A 22166-nucleotide genomic window follows, 5' to 3' on the forward strand; every position below is an offset into this window, starting at 1 on the left:
TATATATATATTTATATTATATTTATATTTATTTTAATTATTTATATTATTTTATTATTTATATTTATATTAATATTATATTTATGTGTTTATATTATTTATATTTATATTATATTATTTATTTTATTTATATTTATATTATTATATTTTTATTATTTATATTATTATTTATATTATATTTATATATGATTTATATTTATATTTATATTATTATAAAGTATATATTTATATTATTATAAAGTATATATATTTAAAACTATTAAAATGATATTAAGATTGCATTGGTATAAAGATGCATATATTGATATTATATATTAAAAATGTCACTTTTTCTTCTGATTTTTAAAGTATAACATTTTTGTTGTACCCTAAAGGTTCTCTGGCCTATATGTACTGTACTTAGCATACCTAGTAGATTTAAGTCCAAGTAAAACAAAGTAAATAGATTTGTTTTAAATAGATTATTGTTTAAAAATGAATTTAATCAGCGTTTCCTAAAATACTCTATATTGATCTTTTTCATGATGTTCAAGTGCCTGAAAAGTTTTTGAGACCTCTTTAGCATCCAAGAGGTAGGCATTCCCATGCAACTGCCATGAGGACAAGGATTATTAAACTATATGACTTACACTAAAAGTTATTCTAACATTTATTGAGATTCTACAATGTGCTGGGACTGGGGTAAGAACCTATGTGCATCATTTAATCTTATAATTACTTCAAGTAGTAGGTATTGTTGTTATTACTTGTCTTGTATAATTATAGACACTGAGGTCAGAAAAATAAAGTGATGTCTTCAGTGACTCACAGGCAGTAGATGATAAGAGGCAGAATCTAAATCAATGTTTTTCTGAGTCTCTCCCATGAAGATTTTTCCAGTTGGTGTTATTTTGATAATTATTATGCATTACTTTTTCAATGCAGTATTAAAATTCTTCCTTTAAACATATTTCATTGCTAAAATATTTGGGGGGATAATCTGCTTCTAAAGTTTTATATCATAAGTAAGAACAAGGAATCTAATTATAGTCTGTTTCTAATCTATCCTCACTACACACCTACACACATGCTCATGTGTGTACCTTGCAGACCTAAGCAATAAGAAAGAAAAGGCTCACAAACCTACACACAAACATGGAATCTAAAGTGTGATGTCAGGTTATAAAATAATTTATCTTCCTTCCTTTTATTTTAGTTCAACAAAAGGCTTTAATTCAATTTCTAGCATAGAAATAGGCATAGATAATCTAAATCCAAGAAAGACATATATCAAGAAAAAGAAATAATTTAACTGCTCTCATTATTTTTGACAAAAGGACTTTATCAGTTTCCAAATCTGCTGATCCTACAATTCACTAGCTTCAGGAGACCACTCCTCAGGTAAACATACTGTGTATGATGAGATAAATTGCATTTAAACAGAGGATAATATGAGTGTGCAGATTGGTAAGTTGCTAGATGAAGAGTTGTCACCAAATAATGGCCTGAATTTGCAATAACCGGAATAGATATGCTAAGATCCTACCCAGCTTCAGCAAAAACAAGCATGGTGGACAGCCTTGATAACTCATGTCCTGTCAATTGGGCCTAAATTTCTGTTCCTACCCACAATTATTTTGTTGCTGTAATTCATATGCTGTATTTTACTTAAGGGATATTGACACATCAGAAAGTATTTTTAGAAATGTCCATTAGGCTTGAGGGGGGCAAAAAATGAATAGATTGACCATTTATCATTTCGCTGAGATACAATACAAAAATCTTTAGGCATACTGAAGCAAATAAGGTTATGTTTACTAAATGTCTTAAATACGTACTGGGAGGTGGGTGCCTTAAAACATTTGAATTCATTTGTGAAATTGCATTTTACCTCAAGGAAGTTGTTCCTGAGCAAACACTGCCAGTATATTGAAGTTATTTTCATCGGGTATGTTAAGAAGTCCAAAATTCAGCACAATGCCAAATGTACGCATTTCCTCTTCCTATTCATACCCACGCAAGCGAGAGCATCCTGCCCCTGAAGTGAAAGGCAATTCTAGAACAAACTCTTCTCCTCTAGGAAAGGGAAGTCCTAGGCAAAAAAAAAAAAAAAAAAAAATGAAGGGAAATCTCTTTTAGAGTCATATATGTAATTTCTTCCAGGCTTATTTTAAGACTTGAACCTTTTCAACTATAAGTCATGATAAAACTCACACATGGAATAGACTGGACAAATTAAACCATGAGGATACTACAATAGTTTTTCCAAACTGTAAATCCCTGTGTACTGAAGTTTTTGATTACACCTAGAGACCTGAAAGTATCTGTGGTTTAAACTTCACCAACCTCATGCAAATGCTGGAACTACTGGTTGACTTCTAGAAAAAGAAGCAGTATCAGGGCCATTCTGTTCTTTCAAAAGAACCGTCAGTGCTGGACATAATTTTCTACCCCGTCTGCCAGTTTCTACCCCTTTGGCAGTTAATAATAATTTGGATTTAATTATCTTCATCATTTGGGTTTTTATCCCATCTGACTATAAAAGCTCATATTTTATAATGTGTAAGTACACTGAAATCAATTGCAATCTGGTAAAAATCATAATATAAAGAAAATATTAATAAATATGTAGAAGTTATCAAGTAAATGTAATTATCCATAATTTAAATATGAATGTGTGCCAACGACTTTTTAGCTATCATGGACTCTGTATACTCCATGTGTGAGGCATACCATGCTATTTAATCCTTTTTTAAAGAGTAGCCTAGGTTAAAAAGGAAAAGGTGGTGGAACTAGGTATATTAATACTACAAAAAAAGAGGCATTAGAAGAAAATCCAGATTCAGTAGACCAAAGTGTGAATTACAAATAAGAATTAAAAAGAAAAAAGAAAAACAATTGAACCAGAGTATCAGGCAAAGAAAAACTTAGGTATGTTAATATCTAGGAGATGGTACATTCCAAAAAAATCTTAACCCAGGGAAACTGCCACATTCTCTTCTCTCTTGTTTCTTTTTGACTGATGTCGCCAACTTCCTCTTTGTTACCAATATTTCAAGGACTATGTAGAAGTCGCATGACTTGTCAAATATATTCCAGAGCTCTCTAGGTTAAACTCATCTTTGCCTCCTCTGGTTTCATGCTGTGTTGGTATCTTCCTTAGGCCTCACTGGGGTGTGCATGTTTCTCTCCAGTTCTCTAGATTGACACCAAAAAGGCTCTGTCATTTTTGTGGTCCACCATGTGGTCTATCAATGCCAAGGTCATGGTAGGTGTTCAATAAAAATTTTTTTGAGGTGAAATCAGTTGGTGTAAATTGAATAGAAATATAAACTAAATTGATAACTGAGAATTCAGAAGCCTATGAGAAGGAAAGAAATGCAGTCTGCAATTAAGAGGGAATCAAAAGTTAATGATTAAAAGAAAAAAAAATAAGAGATTTAATTGAGACCTATGAGAGATTCACAAGAGCTTATGGTCGAAATAAATATGAATTTGAAGGGGTGATAGCGTAACATTCTAGAGTCAAATTTCTAGTTAACAAACTAGACCAAAATTCAGACTGAGTTTGTCATTGTGTACTTGCATGATTTTTGTTTTTGTTTTTGTAGCAGGAATTGAACAAACACAGGGTGCTCTACCATTAAGCCACATTCCAAGCCCCTGCCATTTTTTTTTTTTTTTTTTTTTTTTTTTTTCTTGAGATAGGGTCTCACCAAGTTGCTGAGACCAGCTTTGAACTTGTGATCCTCCTGCCTCAGCCTCTTGAGCCTTTGGGATAACAGGAGTGTGCCACCACACCCAGCTGTTTCTACTTTTAATGCTCACACAGAGTGGTGTTGTTCATGATCAATGATGTAAATTTACTTTGGTAAGAATTTGGTACAGTTAAGATTCCAGCCTCCTGATCTTTTGAAGATAAATTCAGGAAATTGTTGTGAACTCATCCAGGGGCATGCTCAGTTTTGTGTTTTTGTTTGGTTTAGTTTTTCATTGTTAGTGCCTTGATTTCCATTGTTAAGTTTATCTCTCAAAATGGTCTCTGACCGTGACTTCAAAACCTTGATTCACTGCGGTCTAAGCTTTACCCTTTCCTGAACTTTCTGCATCAGATGCCTGAAGAGTTGGTGTTTTCAAGACCCTCAGCACTGAGCATATGTCCTATCTGGGACAGACCATCCCCAAAACTCAGGGTAGATACTTGGCAAGTCTTTTGTCTTGGCCTGCTCCTGCTGCTATAATAAAATATCTTAGCATGGATAATTTATAAATAATATAAATTTACTACTAAAAATTCTGGAAGCTGAAAAGTCCAAGATCAAGACACCCATACTCAGGGTCTGGTGAGAACCTCTTCCTCATAGACGTCCCCATGTGGTAGAAGAGGCCAACGCACTTCCTTAGGCCTTTTCATAAGAACACCAATACCATATGTGAGGCTCTGTTCTCATGAACCAATCACTTCCTGTAAACTCCACTTCTTAATACTATTGTGCTAGGAATTAGATATCAACTTAAGAATTTTAGGACAACATGACCGTTCAGATCTCAGCAGCTTCCAATCTCATTCTGCAGTTTGCAAGAGGCACACAGAAGAAAACACCACCAAACATCTCTGAAATGTTTCTCACAGGAGGTCCTAGCTTAAACCAGCATATATTAAAAGTATAAAGGTGAATTGAATGATACTTCTGTACCTTTTATTGCTACAGATGTTAATCTTGCTAATTTCATCAAGCATCTAGCATATTTTACGGTGAAATGATAAAGTGCACACATAATGGGAGAATAATGCTTTTTCCCTTCGGTAGAGCAAGAAGTAATGGTAAGAAGCAGCATATCAAATCTAATGGGAACAGAGCATATTGTTTGGGACAAATCCATTTTGAAATAGACAAACAAATTATTTTAATAATTTAAAAGAAATGTGCGTCTGCTTTCTGTTGTAAATTTCTCTCCCTTGCATCTCTGGGTTTGCTCAGAACTTCATGACAGGAAACGCCTGCACGTCACCTCACCAAGCCAGTTAGGTTCAGATTCCACATCCCCCAACCTCCTCTGTCTCCATCCTTGAGGCCATTCCTTCTCACCTACTTGACTCCTTCCTTTCTGGATTCCTATTTCTTGCAGCAGATGTTTTAGAACGTGAATAATTCTGTTTTATTTTCTAATTTCTTTCTTAGTGTGTGTTCAATTTCCCCCAACAAATTAGTGCCTTATTAGAAAGAAATGTCTGTACAGAGCATCCAAGTTGACTTACATGGAATATCTTATTGGGAGTAAAAACAAAAAGGAGCTGTCAGTATAAAATACAATGGAGTTTATTACTAACTCTTCTAATATTTAAAGATTTACATATTATAAATCCTTAGTCTTTCCCATTATGATAGTGGTTGTTATTGTACTGGGAATTGAACCTAGGGCCTCATGCATGCCAGGCAAGTGCTCTACCACTGAACCACATCCTCCGCCCCCATCCTCAGGATTTTTTATCATAACAATTTTATTCATATTGAGCAATGCTCAGTGAACAGTCCTTCTGCTTGAAAGTCTCCCTCTACACAGCCTTTCTGTGTTTCTATTACCTCCATTACTTACTACACTGTAATTATCTCAACCCAAACCCCTATCAAAGTCTCTCTACTATCTAAACGATCCTTCAGATCATTTGCAGTCAGTTTTTTGGTTTTGGTTTTGGTTTTGGTTTTGGTTTTAATGTGATCAAAAGTCCTGACAAGAACAATTTTAGGAAAAAAAAAAAAAAACATTTATTTGGCACTCACCGTTTCAGAGGTCTCAGTCCATAGTTCCATTGCTGTGGGCCAGAGGTGAGGCAGAACATCATGGTGGAAGGGTGAGATGAAGGAATACAGGACATGGAATGAGGAAGCAGAAAGAGATGTCCCTCAACAAGACAAAATATAAACCCTAAAGGCATGCTCCCTATGACTTACCTCCTCCAGCTGCATCCTACCAGCCTACAGTTACTACCCAATTAGTCCCTATCAGGGAATTAATGTGCTGATTAGGTTAAGGCTCATAGCCCAATCATTTCACCTCTAAATTTTCTTGCATTGTCTCACACATGAACTTTTGGGGGACACCTCATATCTAAATCATAACAAGTTCTCAGTTTTATCTAATGTTTCAGTTAAGTCCCCTAAAGCAGAGATTTCTTACCTTTGCTTCTTACATGAGTTATTGATATTCTGAGGTATTGATCTCCTTCACCTTCTACTGATCCCAGCTGTTAATCAGATACCATTTTATACTATTACATCAAATACATTTTGTCACAACAAGAAAATTTTGCAGATCCTGCTCTAACCTTTCACAGTGTTCTTTCTTTCCTTCCTTGTCCACATCATAATTGTTTCTATGATTGTTTCATGCTAGGCAGAGGGCAACATCAAGGTTGTGACCTAAGATCCCTATGCACAGGGCACTATCACAGCTGCTTGGCAAGAGTGTCAAAGAACCCATGGACCATCATCATGTCCAATGAGTAATAAACTGGTCATCTCTACAATCCATAGGCATTGTAAAGTTTTCTGTGGGGGTCCCATCCTTCTTTTATGAAGACTCAATGAAAGAATAAGAAAAGTAGATCCTATGTTGGCTATCAGAGGATAGGGGATTTCAGAGAACAGCAGGGTGCTGAAGAAAGATAACAAGGTAATTAGAGACAAGTAGAAACTAAAAAGATGTTAGAAAGCATTAAATTAACAACTGATTAAGAACAATCAATGTTCTGCCTAGCTTGTCAGAATAGGTGGGTGAGTAGAATTGCTAGTGTTGGGGAAGGACAGAGGAGAGTTTTTATTTTCTTTAACACAGGAAACCAGAAGAGACACAAAAAATATACATTAAGTTAATGCTCAATGCCACTGTGGAATTAGAGTCAGGCTTACAGGGATATAGTTTACTTATTATACACACCCTTTATAGAATTCAGTTCTATGATTTTTGGCAACCACAAAGAGATGTAACCAACACACCACCAAGACAGAAAACATATCCATCATCTCTCAAATTTCCCTCATACCCTTTGCCAATTTCCCCACTGATCAGGTTTCTATCACTAATTACTTTGACTCTTCCAGAATGTCATATAAATAAGTAAAACAACATGTAAATTTTTACAGGTTTACTTCCCTTGGCATAATACACTGAGATTCATCCACGTATCACAAATATCAGTAATTGATATCTTCATTTTATTTTGTTGGGTTGTATTCCATTTAGTGGTTGTATGAGAGATTACTTATCTATTCCCCAATTAATGGACAAGTAATTATTTTCAACTTGGGGCTCACGATTAAAGGTGTTATAAACATCAGTACACAGGATTTTTAATGGGCACATGTTTTCATTTGTCTTGAGAAAAATACCAAAGAGTGGGATTATCAGGTCATACAACAGTATGTGTTTGAGTTTATAAGAAATTGCTGTTCTATTTTCCAAAATTCTGCCTAAGTTTTATTTTCTTAAATTTCTAACACCTTATCTTCTTGGGTAAACATTGGCAAGGATAAAGTCCTACAGATGCTGTATGACAGTTATAAGAAAAAAACAGAATTCACAGAAGTGATGAAAAGGAAAACCAGACAACCCAGGAAGGTGCAAGTCCTGGGGACCATCTTTCCTGGCCTGACCAGCTGCTCCTTGTAGATGTGTAAGGGTGAAATCCAGGTGGGGCAACATTTCCCCTCTCCTGGCTCCTGGCTCTGTATTTAGGCGTTCCTCCTGCACCCCCCGCTGCCCCCACCACACACACACACACACACACACACACACACAAAACCTACCACTATCCACCACTCTGGCTCTGAGTTCTATCAAGGGACTGAGGGTATTATTCTAAAAATTTAATATGTGCCAAGAAAAAGCAATCATGCCTCTCTGAAGGTATTAATAGTGTTCCTGGAGGAACACTAAGAGAAAAGAAAAAATTGAAAGAAAAAAAATCTTCCTTATACTATGTTGTTTTTTTCATTGTTGTTGTTTGCTTTGTTTTTTTCATCTGGCACATTTCCTCAATCCAGCAGGAACTGGAAAAGGATGTGCCAGAATACAATTTGGAAAAGTGCTCATGTTTGTGGTTGTTTATGCCTTGATCGGAACCAGGAAGTAGCAAATGTTTTAAATGTGAATGAGTTTCCCCCTTGAGCTTTCCAATCCAGTCTTTCAGTATACTTTTGCCAAGTATTATCGCCATCCAAAGCTCTCCCCACAAGTCTCCTGAGATGCAATTTCAAGCAGGATGGGTCTATTCACATCAAATCAAAGATTAATGAAGATTGGGGCAAAGAATGGAGACTGCTTCTCTCTGGTCGATGACACTGTTGGAGTTTTGTATGAAATTTATGAAGCCAATGCCTTCAGGAAGAGGTTAAAGGGTTTTAAGGGACAGATGGACCCTGTCCCTGGAGAATTTGGAGCCCTAAATTGGTTAACTCATCTTCCTATGACTTGAAAGAGTAAATTAGCTTCTGTCCCTGTGTCATTTTTGAAATCAGCAGGGGCTAGACGGGATGTTGATAACTAAGTGATGATAGAGCCCTTTTAAGTAACTTCGCACATAGTGAACATATTCCTGTTGACAAGTAACTGCAGGCGAATCCTTGTTGAGAGTTCTGCTTTAGTCACTGCTCATGACCATCATTTATGACTTGTGCACGCAGCTGGTTGTGAGTGGTCTTTGATGAGTGGTCTTCACAGGACAAGTTGGGCAAGTAGCTTACAGGCTGGCGGCGCATTAATTCCTTCTTCAAACTGTGTCAGGGATTCAAGAAGCTGTCCAGAATTTAATAATCACAGGATCATAGTCACAGACCTTATGGAAAAGGGATGAGCACAGAGAAATGAAGCCATTTAGAGTCTGTCAGAGAACAGAGTCAATTTCAAAAACAACCCTCTATTTCATTAAAAATTTATTTATTCAAGTTTAATGTGCTTTGAAATGAATTTGCATGTTATAAAGAGCTGAATATATTTTCATAATACTTTATCAAGGAAATACCACCCCAGGAAGTTAGCTTATATTCTGTGACAATGTCAAGTGGGTTCTGTCCTAAATTTGGCATACTTGAGGATTAAATTCTTGTTCCATAAATTACTCATGATAGCATCTTACCTTTATAATATAACATGGTTTTTTATCAAAGGCTTTTTAAAATACACCTTGCACTTCAAGCTCATTTAATCTGAGTGTACCCATTCTCAGCTCCTATCAAAGAAATACATGTAATACATTTCCTGTATGTGCACAGAGTGAGAGAGATAAGAAATTAATTTTTGCTTCTGAAATAATCTTAAATGGTAAATCTGTCATGTAAAGACTAGGTTTACAACCTTGCAGTTCCAGATTTCTGGCTTGGAACTTATATTTGCCATTAAGCACATAGTATTTTTCTAGAATATTTTCTGTTTTGTTATAGTAAAATCATAGTACATTAGACCTTTAGGAAAAATTAAATAGTATTTAATTTGGTGGTCTGCAAACTGTGGCCTTTGAGCCAACCACTAGTTTTTGTAAATAAAAATTTATTGAAATCCAGGCACCCTTATTTATTGGAGCAGCATTTATGTTTTCTTGTCTGATGTGGTGAGAGAGTTCAGAAGTTGCAAGAGATCCCTTGGCTCACAAGTTTAAAATACTTAATATTAAGTCCTTTAATAAAAGTTTTGCAAAGCCATTATCTTTCTATCTTGTACAGTAAGAACAAAAACCTCAAAAACTTTTAACATTTTCCATTACTGCTTGAAACAGTACCAGGGGAATAGATTATCACATGAGGAAATCTTAAAATGCCAAAAATATGTACTGCTTTCCCTCACATTCGTATATAAGTGGAGAAATTGCCTTCTAACCCTTTGTCTTAAAATGGAACTGAATTAGTGTGTCCTATGGGAAAAGAACATTGCTTTTCTGGTCTCTTTTTGAAACTAGATGTTAAAGTCTCATGGAAACTATAGCACGTATTTATTGAATTTAAACATCAATGGTAGAATCAAGGTATATATGAGTAAAGAGTGAGGAACTTTAAAGAAAACTAGTCACATGCAATGAAGAATCATCTCTCCCTCCTTGCAAGAGTTGCAGTAAGGAGAACTGAAATAAATCAACCACACAACTATTCTGGTAAGGCCTCTTCTTTTCTCATTCTAGTGATGACAAAAAAGACAAACCAGACATTTGGAAGAGCAAATGGAATGTTCCTCAGATAAATTCTAAGTTGGCAACTTTCTCTCAAGAAGACTAGAGCTATCCTTTAAGAAAGCTTTCAACAGCATTTGACTTCAAGGTGCCCTGACACCAAAAAGTATTAGGGACAGCCTCACTTAAGGACACTTGAAAAAGAGTTTTAATGCAATGGAAGTAAAATCATATTGTAGCGCCCAGGAATGCCCCTCAAGTTGTGTGGTGCATAATTCATGTGAACAGCACTCACGCTTTTTATGTAACAGCAACTTTTATAATAATGAAAACTATAAATTTACAAAGTAAATCTAACTACATATATAAAAATACCATTTGCATTAACAAAGAATCATCCTAGGTCCTTAACACATTAATTCCCCAGTTTTCAATTCCACGAATATTTTAGTGAAATTGATAGAGGTGCATTACAATAGATTTGAAATCATAAAATAGCACCTACATATCATTTATTATCATTAAGAAGAGAAACAGATTGTTCTATAAGTAGGACATTGGGATAATAGAGTATCTTTCACAAACATAAACCATCCTATAATAAGACATTGAGCAACAGACATCTGGGATGCCTGGACAAAAAGCCTCTTTCAATTCATTTAAATTGAGTTGTATACAATTACCTTCTCATTTTCATCATAGATACTGTAATTTTGTCTAGCACCAATCTCAAAATATTCTCTTACATAACAAAAAGTAGATTTCCAACTACAAGTGAATAATGTTTAAAATAAAAACAGTTAACATCATTAATTTTTCTTCTTTCTTCTTTTTAGAAAAATTTTATTGAGGTATAATTTGCATATGACAAATATGTGTCTATTTTAAGAATGCTTTTTAAGGAATTATGATAAATGCGTGTACTTTTGTGATCACCATCATAATCAAGTTACAAAGTTTTCCATCACCTCAGAACGCTCCTTCTTACCATTTCTTTTCTTTCTCAATCAATCAATATGCACTTTATTTCGAGCCAAGGTTTTACACATGACCAACAAACTAAGTGTGGGCAAAGTGTTCATTCATATTTGAGAAATTACATGGTTTCCTATTTAGATTTTAATAAGAGTAGTTTCTTGCCATAACATCAGACTTTAATCTAAACCACCTGAAGGTGTTTTTAAGTGTATCTTAAGGGTGTAGGCAGAGGAAAAATACAATTTATGAAAATTTACACAACTCATGGCCACAGTGCAGACTCATTCATGTTAAATAGGTAATGTTTATCTGTTTTTCAAAGGTAGTGAAAAGTATTAATAACCATCAAATAAATGATCAGAATTAACAAGAAACATGACCAGGATTCAAATAAGTTATTTATATCATATTATCTATAAAGAAGTGACAATTCTAAAAAACACATTGAAAATTAGTGTCTTAAACTTTGTGGGAATTAAAAATATCCCATTAATTTGAGATTGCAACAGCTTTATAACCAAATATTTGAGTGGCAGTTCTGATAAAATTTACAGCTGTAAATTCTTAAAAGGAATAAAATACATATTATGGTCTATTAAAATCTGCATTTTGAAAACCAATACAAAAATTTATCCGTTTCTACATCTTTTATTTGTATACTTTTTTAAAAGTTAGGTTTTGTGGCTAAGTGAATTAGAATTCAAATTAAATTTGGAAACATAATATACTGCTCTTCATAACCTTCTTCCCATTCTTTAAAAAATTTTTTTTAAATATTGGAAGTTAAGATGTGACCGCAACTTAAGGCATTTTGAAAGGAAAACTAATTAGGTGTCTTTTGGCATTTTATTTCAACAGCATATTTTGTCCTACTTTTCTCACTAGAAAGACTAAAACACAAACCTCTTTTCATGAATATGACTAATCAGAACACACAAAAAATGGTTGGTGGGCATTGCTAAGACAAAGGTAGTACTTTCCCACTCACCCAAAAGAAAAATACTTTTGGTAACTAATTTATAAACATCAAATTTGCTGGCTAGTGCTAAAAGGTCCAGCAGAATTTAATTCAATATATTTAATAGGCATTCCCCCACAAAATTAGTTCATAGTTAATTGCTAGTTTTAATAAACTCTTGTTCAGAAATCATCCATTTTGTCTTAAATGATGTTAGGCAATGTCAAATATTCTATTATGGTCTCCATTTTCTTCAGAATTGTCCTCTGAAGTTTTGAAATTTGTGTTCCTGAAGAATTCTTGCAAGGTTAATAAATTAGACACATGTGCTTGGTTTGTTTGTATTTCCCATCATATCAGAAAAGCTTTGTTCACATAAGTGCAATAACACAACTAAGTAGAGACCAGAGCTGACTAACTTATACTCACTGAAATTAGGCAAAATTTACTAACTTGTTTATTTGCATGAGCTCTGCGTAGTTCATGATATCAAAATCCTCCACGTTAAGCTGCAATTTCTCTTTACAAAGTTCACAGATGTCTAGAGTTTCTAATGAAGAACCAGAGTTAATTTTGGCCTATAACCACTTTTTCACACTCTTGGTGGACATACTGTAAACTTCCTGTGCACTTGCTTGGTTCTATTGGCAAATTAGATGAGGATGTGGCTGCCATCTGACAAATTCTACATAAATCACCTTCTTCTTCAGAGTCCTTTAAATGAAGGCTGATATTCAGAATCCAATCTAAATGAAAAGTCTCCTGAGTGATAGGCATCATCCAGGCATCATCCTAGCACTTAAAGAGTTGGAGAGCTGAACAGAAACTGTTCTTGGAATCTTTGAAAGTTTAGACTCCATTCCCCTTTACATAAATTCTTCTTTAACCTGAATTCTTTATTTGTGAGAAATATGAAACAAAAATGAAACTCGGGTTGTGCAAGATCTGAACAGAAAAGGTCTGCCCCAAGAATGAGAGAAATGAAACCTTGTGAGCTTTCTAGAGTCTCAATGACACATTTTCCTGACCTATATGGTGTAAAACCCTACTTGTTACAATTCCTGTCAGGGAGAAGAGAGAATGTACTGAAGAGACAGGCGAGAAGATAACATGAAAGTCTCCATTATCAAGATGACATGAGCTTAAAGCTCCAGAGGATGGCCTCACTGAACCTGAGTTCTTCTAGAAACCACAGAGATTTCCTAAGTGAAATGCACATTTTGAGTCAACAATAAGTCTTGGGAATCAACAACAAATGAGTACTTAATTGTTAAGACTGTCCAAAACTGCAAAGGAAATGGGATTTGCCCCATTTTCATGCTGAGAAATTATTCTGCAGTTTCATGGTTCTGATAGAATTTTTAAGATGCATAGTGAGACTAATGATATTATTACTCACAAAAGTATCAATAGCAACATTTGTGCTGGCTTCCTTTGTTCCAATTCTCCTAGGAAATAGAAAGAAAACCAGGTGACAACAACCAGTACATGCAAAGATTTGCATTACAGGAGAGAATTCTGAGCTTAAGGAATTCAAACATTTTGAAATGGGAAGTAAGCCTCCCAGACACTTACCTGAAAATAAATAATTTTTATTCAATTTGACAATAAACAACCCTGTCTTTTGCATGAGAGAAAAAAAGAAATCAAGTGAGAAACTATCTTTATTTTCCAAGACTCTTTACTGTAGAAACATTCTTGAAAAGACAGCCCAGAACAGGTAGCACCTTTGTTCTAGTATGCAGAAATCTAAGAGACAGATGGAGATATGGCTTCTCAACAATGTCACTTGAATTTCCATGGTCAAATTATCGGTTTCTATCAGACTCATAAAACAGTTAAACACTATGGATATTATACAGAATCTTAGAGACCAGTGATGTGCCTCACACACTAGAGTTTGCCATAATCTGTATGCTGAATCTTTCCTTCCTTTAATATTTCTGACACCATAAGTTCTGCTGAATTGTATGACCCAAGTAGTATGGTGATTTTACTGCAGTCTGGACCTACTCTGGCTCCACTCAAAGCTAATAGCTTTCCATGCCACTTAAGTGTATTGGCTAGAGTTCTATTCCTAAGCAATAGAATGTGTTGCCTCCAGAACTCCCAAAAAGCATACTAACCTATTTTGTAGTAGGGGAGCAAGATGCCAAATTTTGTCTATTACTTTAGAAGGGATATTCTAGCATAGCCCTAGACATCACACCTTTTAAGCTTTCACTGAAGTGACTATATTCTAAGTGCAAGATTTATCTCCCACACTCTGGAGCATCTTACAAAGGCTACCAGCACAAAAGCCACCATTTGCTTGTCCAGTCCAGTCATCAGTATAATGCAATGGTTCTCAAAAACAAGGGAAAATGTCAGGGTGAGGGTAGGAGTTTGTAGCAGAGCTGAGCTTCACTGTTAAGAACACAAGGAGGCAAGTGCCGTGGTCTCTATCACATCTCCATTCAGTTTTCCAGGCTGGTCTTTGAAAAAAACTTGTGGATCCTGGAAAATCATGGTAGGCTAGTTCAGTAAGAAGCAGCCTTGTTTGGAGCTGGGTCTTCCACAAAATGACAGAATTTATCTCAGAGACCAGGGATGTTATGTGAGTGTTACTCCAACTTTCAGGAATACCAATTTTAACTATACACCTGGGCATAAGAAATAACCACAGTGGGCCTGCCCGAAGGTGAACTTGAGTCATGGTGTTTTTACCTGGCTCCCATGGGCCCTCCATAGCCAACAGTAGCTGCCTATTCTATTCTGGAAATCAAAGTCAACTCAGATTCTATGTCCCAGAATTTTTCTCAAACTTGACATGCCCTCAAGAAAATGGTCACATGTCACTTTGGGAAAGTACTAAGGAATGGTGTTGGTATATATTTAGTGCCATGGTGCTGAGGGTCCTTTCTCCCAGAGACCCCACCAAGTCAGTGGGATCTGGATATGAAAACTGGCTCAGGCATGGGATCAAAACAAAGGCTCATGACCTTGTATTGAGACCACCATTAATCTCATGCTCTACTCTTCTTGATTTTTGTTTCAGGTTTCTTGTGGTTTTGCTTTTGCATTTTGTCTTTTGTGGTTGATTTGTCTTTTTTGTTTGTTTGTTTGTTTTTTCTTTTTCTTTCTTCCTTTCTTCTTTTTTTTTTTTTTTGTTGTTGTTGTTGTTGTTGTTGTTATAGATGTTAAGCTGCACCCTACTCATACGTGGATTACAATTTAGGTGAAGACCCAAAGTGATTCCTACTCAGATTTCTGGTGTTCTCTCTGCATAGCTTTCTCTGATAACCTACTTTGGTTGCAAATTTAAGCCATCTCTGTTTTCCCTATCTCCTCCCTCCAAACTGTCTCAACTCAGTACCACTGAGCTTAAGAACTAAAAAGAGACTTCATACAGAAAGCTCACTTCCTTCCTCCCTTATCACAGTGACCACATTTCTGTGCTCTCTGCTCTCTAATATCTGAAAACAGATGTCTCATATATTTTGTCTAGTTTTCCAGTTGTTTGATGATAGGTTAAGTTCAATCTCAGTTTTTAAAAAGTCAGGAATTAGAACTCTGACCTAAAATGCTGACTTTGTTTTAGACATAGTAATGAATTGATTTTACAATTGAAATAATCTTTTTAAAAGCTAGTATTTATCCAAAGGTTCATAACAAAAGTATTATAGCATGTATATTTTCAGATTGTTTATAGTGATCCTCTACCTTTGCTCATTTCCTTTACCTTTTCTAATTCAGTATTCAATTCAGAGCCATACAAATAGCCTACATTCACAAATGTCATGAATAAACTGTGATAATTTCCCCCAAGTCTTCTATCAACATTTGCTTAATAAAGTTATTGAGTCAACTCTGTTTCAGGCACAGTACTGGTTCTCTTTGTTGTTCTGATATTCTAAAATTCTCACCCACTCTTTCTTCCAAACTGTTTTACCTGGCTCTGAAAAAAACTTACCTTTCATTCTATCCTAAGGAGATATTTTATTTTAGTTATTGATATATTTATGTATTTTGTGGTACTGGGTACTGAACCCACGGGTACTCTACCACTAAGCTAAATTCATAGCTCTATTTACTTTTTTTATTTGAGACAGAGTCTCCCTAAGTTGCCCACACTGGCCTCGAACTTATGAACCTCCTGCCTCAACCCCCTAATATCTGTGGACCACTCTGCCTGGCACCTTTAAAGAGACTTTAGAGAACAGCTGCATTTGATTCCTGTTTCTATCACTTTTGTGAATTTGGGTAAAATAATTGTCATTTCTGACTTTGTCTTTCTCCAAAAGTGGTGATATTAGTGTCTACTCAAAAGATTGGTTCAATGATCAAGTTATATCCACAAATCAGTACAGGATCTGACATATAGTAGGCATGCAATAAATATTAAATACTATATTATTCCTTAGAATCATGAACACCTGGCTTCCAATGATCTGGTTACCATGAGATTCTATGTTACTGTGTGCTATGCCTTTGTCATAGATACAAATGCCCTCAGTATCACAAATTTGAAAACAATATTCTGACGTGGCTCCTTTCTAACTATTTACCCAGCCTCCATCACTTTTCAAGGTGACAACCAGGTCATTCTACCTTGATCCTAAGACCTCCATTTCCAGTTTTTTACTGGTTGCCAGTATTTTGTCCCAAAGGAACTGGTACCACCTCCCTTACAAGGCAACCCAGTGAAGGTCACCCATAAGGGCACCACAAAGCTATCTTTTGACTCCTAAAGTGACAACTAAAATCCCGAATTGTGTGATTGTATGACTTAAGGAAAGGAAGAAAGGATGAGAATAGAGAACAGGAGGTGACAGACAAAACAAGCAAAGACTTGAGTATTTCACTCTAAAAAAAAAAAAAGAAAAAGAAAAAAAGAAAGCAAAGAATTCATCTTGGTCAAAGCATGTTCTGAAGGAACATATTACACCATGAAGTACAAGTTTCCATAAACCCAACTGTAATTATGCAATTGGTACCTTAGTGAAGAGACCTATTTGAGAATCACAGGGATATAGGGCATGACTATGGCTAAAATTTAAAGTCTGTGTACACAAATAAGTAAAATAAATCAATCTTTTTCATTAATAAAATGGATATTTATACCCCAAGTATAAAGTAGTGACTTCTGCCTCAGCTGGAGGAATTATAAGTCAGTAATACATCTTATAAATCAAGTGCATGAACCATTCATCATCTCCCGAGATTCTAAATCAGTCATGTTCACAAAGAAGTTGCATGACTTGGAAACAACTCTCTGGATGAATAAATCAGTCACTTCCAGCTAGATGAATAACTGACATGACTCATAAATCACATGACTACACACCCGTGCTTCATCAATCAGAAACTTTTACTTATAATTTGAAAATTTAAAAATACTTATTGTGAACACTTTACTAAATATGAGTCCCAAGTTCCCATGGTACTGTAAGAGGATATATACATAAGAAATGCAAACCTTTTTCTGTTCCAAATTGTGTTTTTAACTAAACATCAAACAGATATATTTGTCATGGTTTACTAATATCTGGGCTTGTGATGACATCTCACTGCCCCTGAATTTTAGGGAGATAACATCAGTTTTCCTCTTCTATACTCTTACAACACTTCTGGCTACCAAAGTGTATGGATTTTTCAACAAGACATTTTTTTTGACTCTGGTTGGGTACCCAATATGTATTTCAATTCTTACACTAACTGGAGTTAGCACAGGGCCCACAGGTTGAAGAGTTCAGTCCCATGAGACTGTCTCCTTTTCAGATGTCTATCACATACAGTAGGTTCCCAGGAGGCCCACAATATTTGTCCAACTTGGCTACAAATTGGAGGTTCACAAAATCCCCTGTTCTTGTTTGAAAACTTGCTAGAGTGGCCTAAAGAACTTTCAAAAGCACTTAACTTACTATTGTCTATTTATTACCAAGGATAATCCAGGAAGAGCCAGATGGAGGAGATGCATAGGACAATGTATGGGGACAGGGGAGCAGAGATTGCATGCCCTCAAAGTATACCCAAAAGCCTTCTGAACCTTGTCCTTTGGGTTTTTATGGAAGTTTCATTACATAGGCATGACTGACTAAGTCATCAGTTACTTATGATTCACAATTTTTACTCTCTTTTTCCTCCCCAGAGATTAGGGGATAGGGCTAAAATTCGCCACTCTCTAATCCCCTGGCTTCCAGCTTCCATTCCCAGGATATCCAGGACTCCCAGGCATCAGAGATCTTATTAACATACACTTACCACTTCAAGGATTCCAAAGTCTCAGGAGCCATGTGCAAGAAAACTGGGGACAGTGATCAGATATGAACAGTAGTCCCTCCATATCTGTGGGTTCCATATCTATGGATTCAGCCAACTGCAGATTGGAAATACTCAGAAAAAAGAAAATTATGTGAGTTGAACATATATAGAATTTTTTCTTGTTATTATTCTCTAAATACAGTAAAACAGCTATTCACATAGTTTTTACATCATATTAGGTGTTATATATAATCTAAAGATGACTTAAAATACACAGGAAGATGTGGATAGGCTACACACATGTGCTTTATACATACATTTATACTTTTTTACATTTACTTTTTTTTTTTTTTTTTTTGGTACCAGAGAGTGAACCCAGGGGCACTTGACCATTGATCCACATCCCCAGTCCTTTTTATTTTTTATTTTGGGACAGGGTCTCACTCAGTTGCTGAGGCTGGCCTTGAACTTGTGATCTTCCTGCCCCAGTCTCCTGAATCACTGGGATTACAGGTATGCACCATGGCACTGAGGTACATTTACATTTTTTATGTACATTTTCATGAGAGACATAGCATCTTCAGATTTTGCTCTCTGTAGTAGTTCCAGAACCACCCCCCATGGATTCTGAGGGACAACTGTATTTTATTATATTACAATTCCATAGAAATGTAAGCAAGTATAACTAACTGATTCACAATTCTCTCTTTTAAACAATGTCTTATGAAGTGCATAGATATAAATGCATCATTAATGGAAACTTTCTTTTGGAGAACATTTTTGAAAATAGGCAATATGATATAATTACAACTCAAGGAAAAAATATAAGTAAACATTAACTTGCATAATAATTAAGGCCACACATTAATATCCTAATCAGTTCACGTAAATTTTATTTATATAATTATGTGTTATATATTTGTATAGACTTTTATACATTTATTATACTCACAGTTCTGTTATAGTAGTATCATTATTTTAGAGATGGGGAAAATATGTCAGATACTTAAAATTCCAACTAGAATTCTGGCTTCTCCTCTTCTCTCTGTGTGTTCTTTCTGTTTTACCATATTGCCTGACTGACCTTTTCTGTCATTAGCAAGGGATGGATAAATTTTAGTCTTTTCAGGAGTGCATAAAAGATGCAAGTTTAGGTTTCAAATCCATTCATTTAAGCTTAAAGTCTTCTCAGTTGGGCATGCTTCTTTAGGCATAGACAGGCCTCCTGCATTCTGAGGTACTTACCAGCTGCTAGTTTTTAATCATGTACAGATCGTGAAATGTTTTATTTGTACAGACTTCTACATGTGACATGAGCTGAAATTTGGATTTACATTTGTGATGGCAAATACTTTTTGCTGCATATGCTTCTAGTAAGTCATCACAAGTTTAATGACTTTTGTCACAGAACTAAGACCACCACAGAATGATAGAATCACATACCTCTCCTAACTGCCATTCACAAGACTGCATATTTGCAAACTACCAATAATTCATAATCTATCTGGATGGGTCCATATGTTTTATCTGATGATCAGGAATCTCTAAGGAATGTCAGGTCACTTATGGGTGCTTATTCCTGTGACTTAATGTGGGTGAAGGTTCAAATACTTCTTTTTCTCTTTACGATCCAGAATCTAGCGAGGGAAACTAATTTTCTACCTTTATAAAGAGTACAATAATCTGTGTGCACCACAAGAAGCACTAATTAAAAGTCATTTTTACTTATTGGCTTGAGCATTAAGCATTGACTTTAACCATTTGATTTTAGTTTTAAATTTTTTTTTTCATTAGAGCTGTTTTTTCCTCAGCTCATAAATTGCATTTTGGCATCTCTTCTTCTCAGATCATTTGTCATTTGTAAATGAGAAAGTGAAAATCATACTACAGAAATCAGGGTATCAACTCTAAAATACGACACTCAGCCTTAGATTCTTTTTTGAGTTGCTGCTTAGTAATTTGCTAAAGAGTGATAACAGCACAGCCTTCATATCTCTGGAGGGGCAGATATCACACAATCATTATATTTTGTTTCTTTAGCATAATTATGTAGGATTCAGCATTATTTCAGTTTATCAACAAGAGGTAGTCACTTGGGAATTGCAAGACAACACGATATAGAGGAAGATTGCTTGTTGGAAAGACAGAAGTTACTTCTATTTCCAGCATAGGTGGTATGTTTGTGATCTTGAGCCTGCCGATGACTCTTTTCTAGTCTCAGTTTTTCTCTGCCTTTAACTTGAAGATTAGGTTATCCCTTTCGCATTTCTTTAGAATATTGTGAGCAAGAATTAACAAAACAGAAGTTCTCTGAGTCTTGAGATGAGACAAGTCTAAAAGTGTGTGATCAAGTCATGAGAGGGTTTTGGGTTTCAAAAGTCCATGTGGTGGAAATATTCAGAGAGAAATTACTCTCTTTAGCAACTGGAAATCCATTGCTCTTAAGATCTATTGGGTAAATCATGGCATTCACATCAAACCTACCTCATGTCTGCTTTGCTTTCCACTCTTAATTCTCTTAATTCTTATTGCTCTTTCCCTAGTAGTGAAAACATATATCAGGTCTTTATCTTTGACTTATGAAATAAATGCAATTTCCCCAGTATAATGAACAACACTGTAGAATTTTTATGAAATTCTTAGATTTGATGAATTTCACCGAGAAACTTCATTTCAAGTTCAAATATGCACGACCATTGTGCTGTGCATATTACAAACCTTCAAAACATACAAGTGAAGCCATCAGTTCAATGTAATATTAAGTTAAAAGCTTTAAAAATAATATTAGTAGTAAATTAATATTAATTAGGTTATGCTTTTTTTAATGCCATTGAAAAGCAGCAATGACAGCATTATATTCCTTAGGATTCCACCCCACCCCCTTCACTCCAGGAAACAAACTATAAAATAATCCTCATTTACCATCCCATCTGCACAGCCCTTCCTGTCCATCTGGATATCAAATGCAAGCAGAGAGACCCATAGCACTCTGAAATAACTGAAGTGGCCTGGGTAGCTTTTCATAATGCAATTTACAAAACCAGGTTAATATCCACATCTCTGCCTGAACTATGACTAAGTGGATAATGGAGGCCACATCTTCTTTACGGTCACTCTATTACCACATCTGCTAATTCATTAATCCTGAAGTATTTCAAGAAAGCTAGAATAGAACTAAATTTGATGTGATATTCTTCATACTTCAACAAAGTACATTGCAGAATCAGCTTCTAGAAGACCTTGACCTTTTACCATTGAAAACATTTTCCTTGCCTGTAATGAGACTACACTTCCACACAGATTTTGTTATTCTTGGAATGCCTGCCAAAGGCAAACAGGAGAAAGGAAAATGGAGAGAAAGGGGGGAAAAATGGGACACCAAGAAAAGTAACTTAGTTCCAAGAAAATCTTAGAAGAATGTTTGAGAAATGAATGTCAGTCCTCGATATTTGAAAGCTGTCTATCAGATACATTCCCAAATTAATATTAGTGCCTTGAAAAAAGTTTGACAGAATTCCAGGATAGATACTTTGGAATTGCAGTCCTGTTTCCATCCTCCTTGCTCTCAAGTGCAATCAAAGGATTGCACTTTTTGACTATTCATGGATAAGTGAGGCCCTGTAACTAGTGTGGCAAATGCAGTGTTAACAAGAATGAAGTCACTTCTGGACCATGGTGAGAGACTTTCCAGAGTAGTCTGAAAAGAAAAAATCATAATATTGGTTGTTCAATTAGCTGGCACACCTGAAGATCCATGATGGGCACCTGACAGTGTGCAATTGTCAAGAAGTATAGGTAAAGAACAAGCCCGTATTACTGAAAAGTGCTGAGACGCAGGTTGGATTTTAT

At 35.4% G+C, this 22166-nt stretch overlaps 1 long non-coding RNA gene across 3 annotated transcripts in view; it reads right to left on the minus strand.

Annotated features, from left to right (window-relative positions):
- LOC124993542 (uncharacterized) overlaps positions 1-18642 on the minus strand; it is a 33428-nt gene extending 14786 nt beyond the window's left edge. Inside the window, exons 1-4 of one of the 3 annotated variants that reach the window (XR_007110331.1) lie at positions 18318-18642; positions 6160-8815; positions 5763-5794; positions 1871-2071 (exon numbers count right to left, since the gene is read on the minus strand). This is a non-coding gene — a long non-coding RNA (uncharacterized LOC124993542). Of the gene's footprint in view, positions 1-1870; positions 2072-5762; positions 8816-13473; positions 13523-18317 lie in introns of all 3 variants that reach the window. The other 2 variants (XR_007110330.1, XR_007110329.1) reach the window with 2 other exon arrangements.
- Positions 18643-22166: the final 3524 nt, after the last annotated feature.

This window comes from Sciurus carolinensis, chromosome 9 (genome assembly GCF_902686445.1).
Source record: "Sciurus carolinensis chromosome 9, mSciCar1.2, whole genome shotgun sequence".
NCBI classification, from domain to species: domain Eukaryota; kingdom Metazoa; phylum Chordata; class Mammalia; order Rodentia; family Sciuridae; genus Sciurus; species Sciurus carolinensis.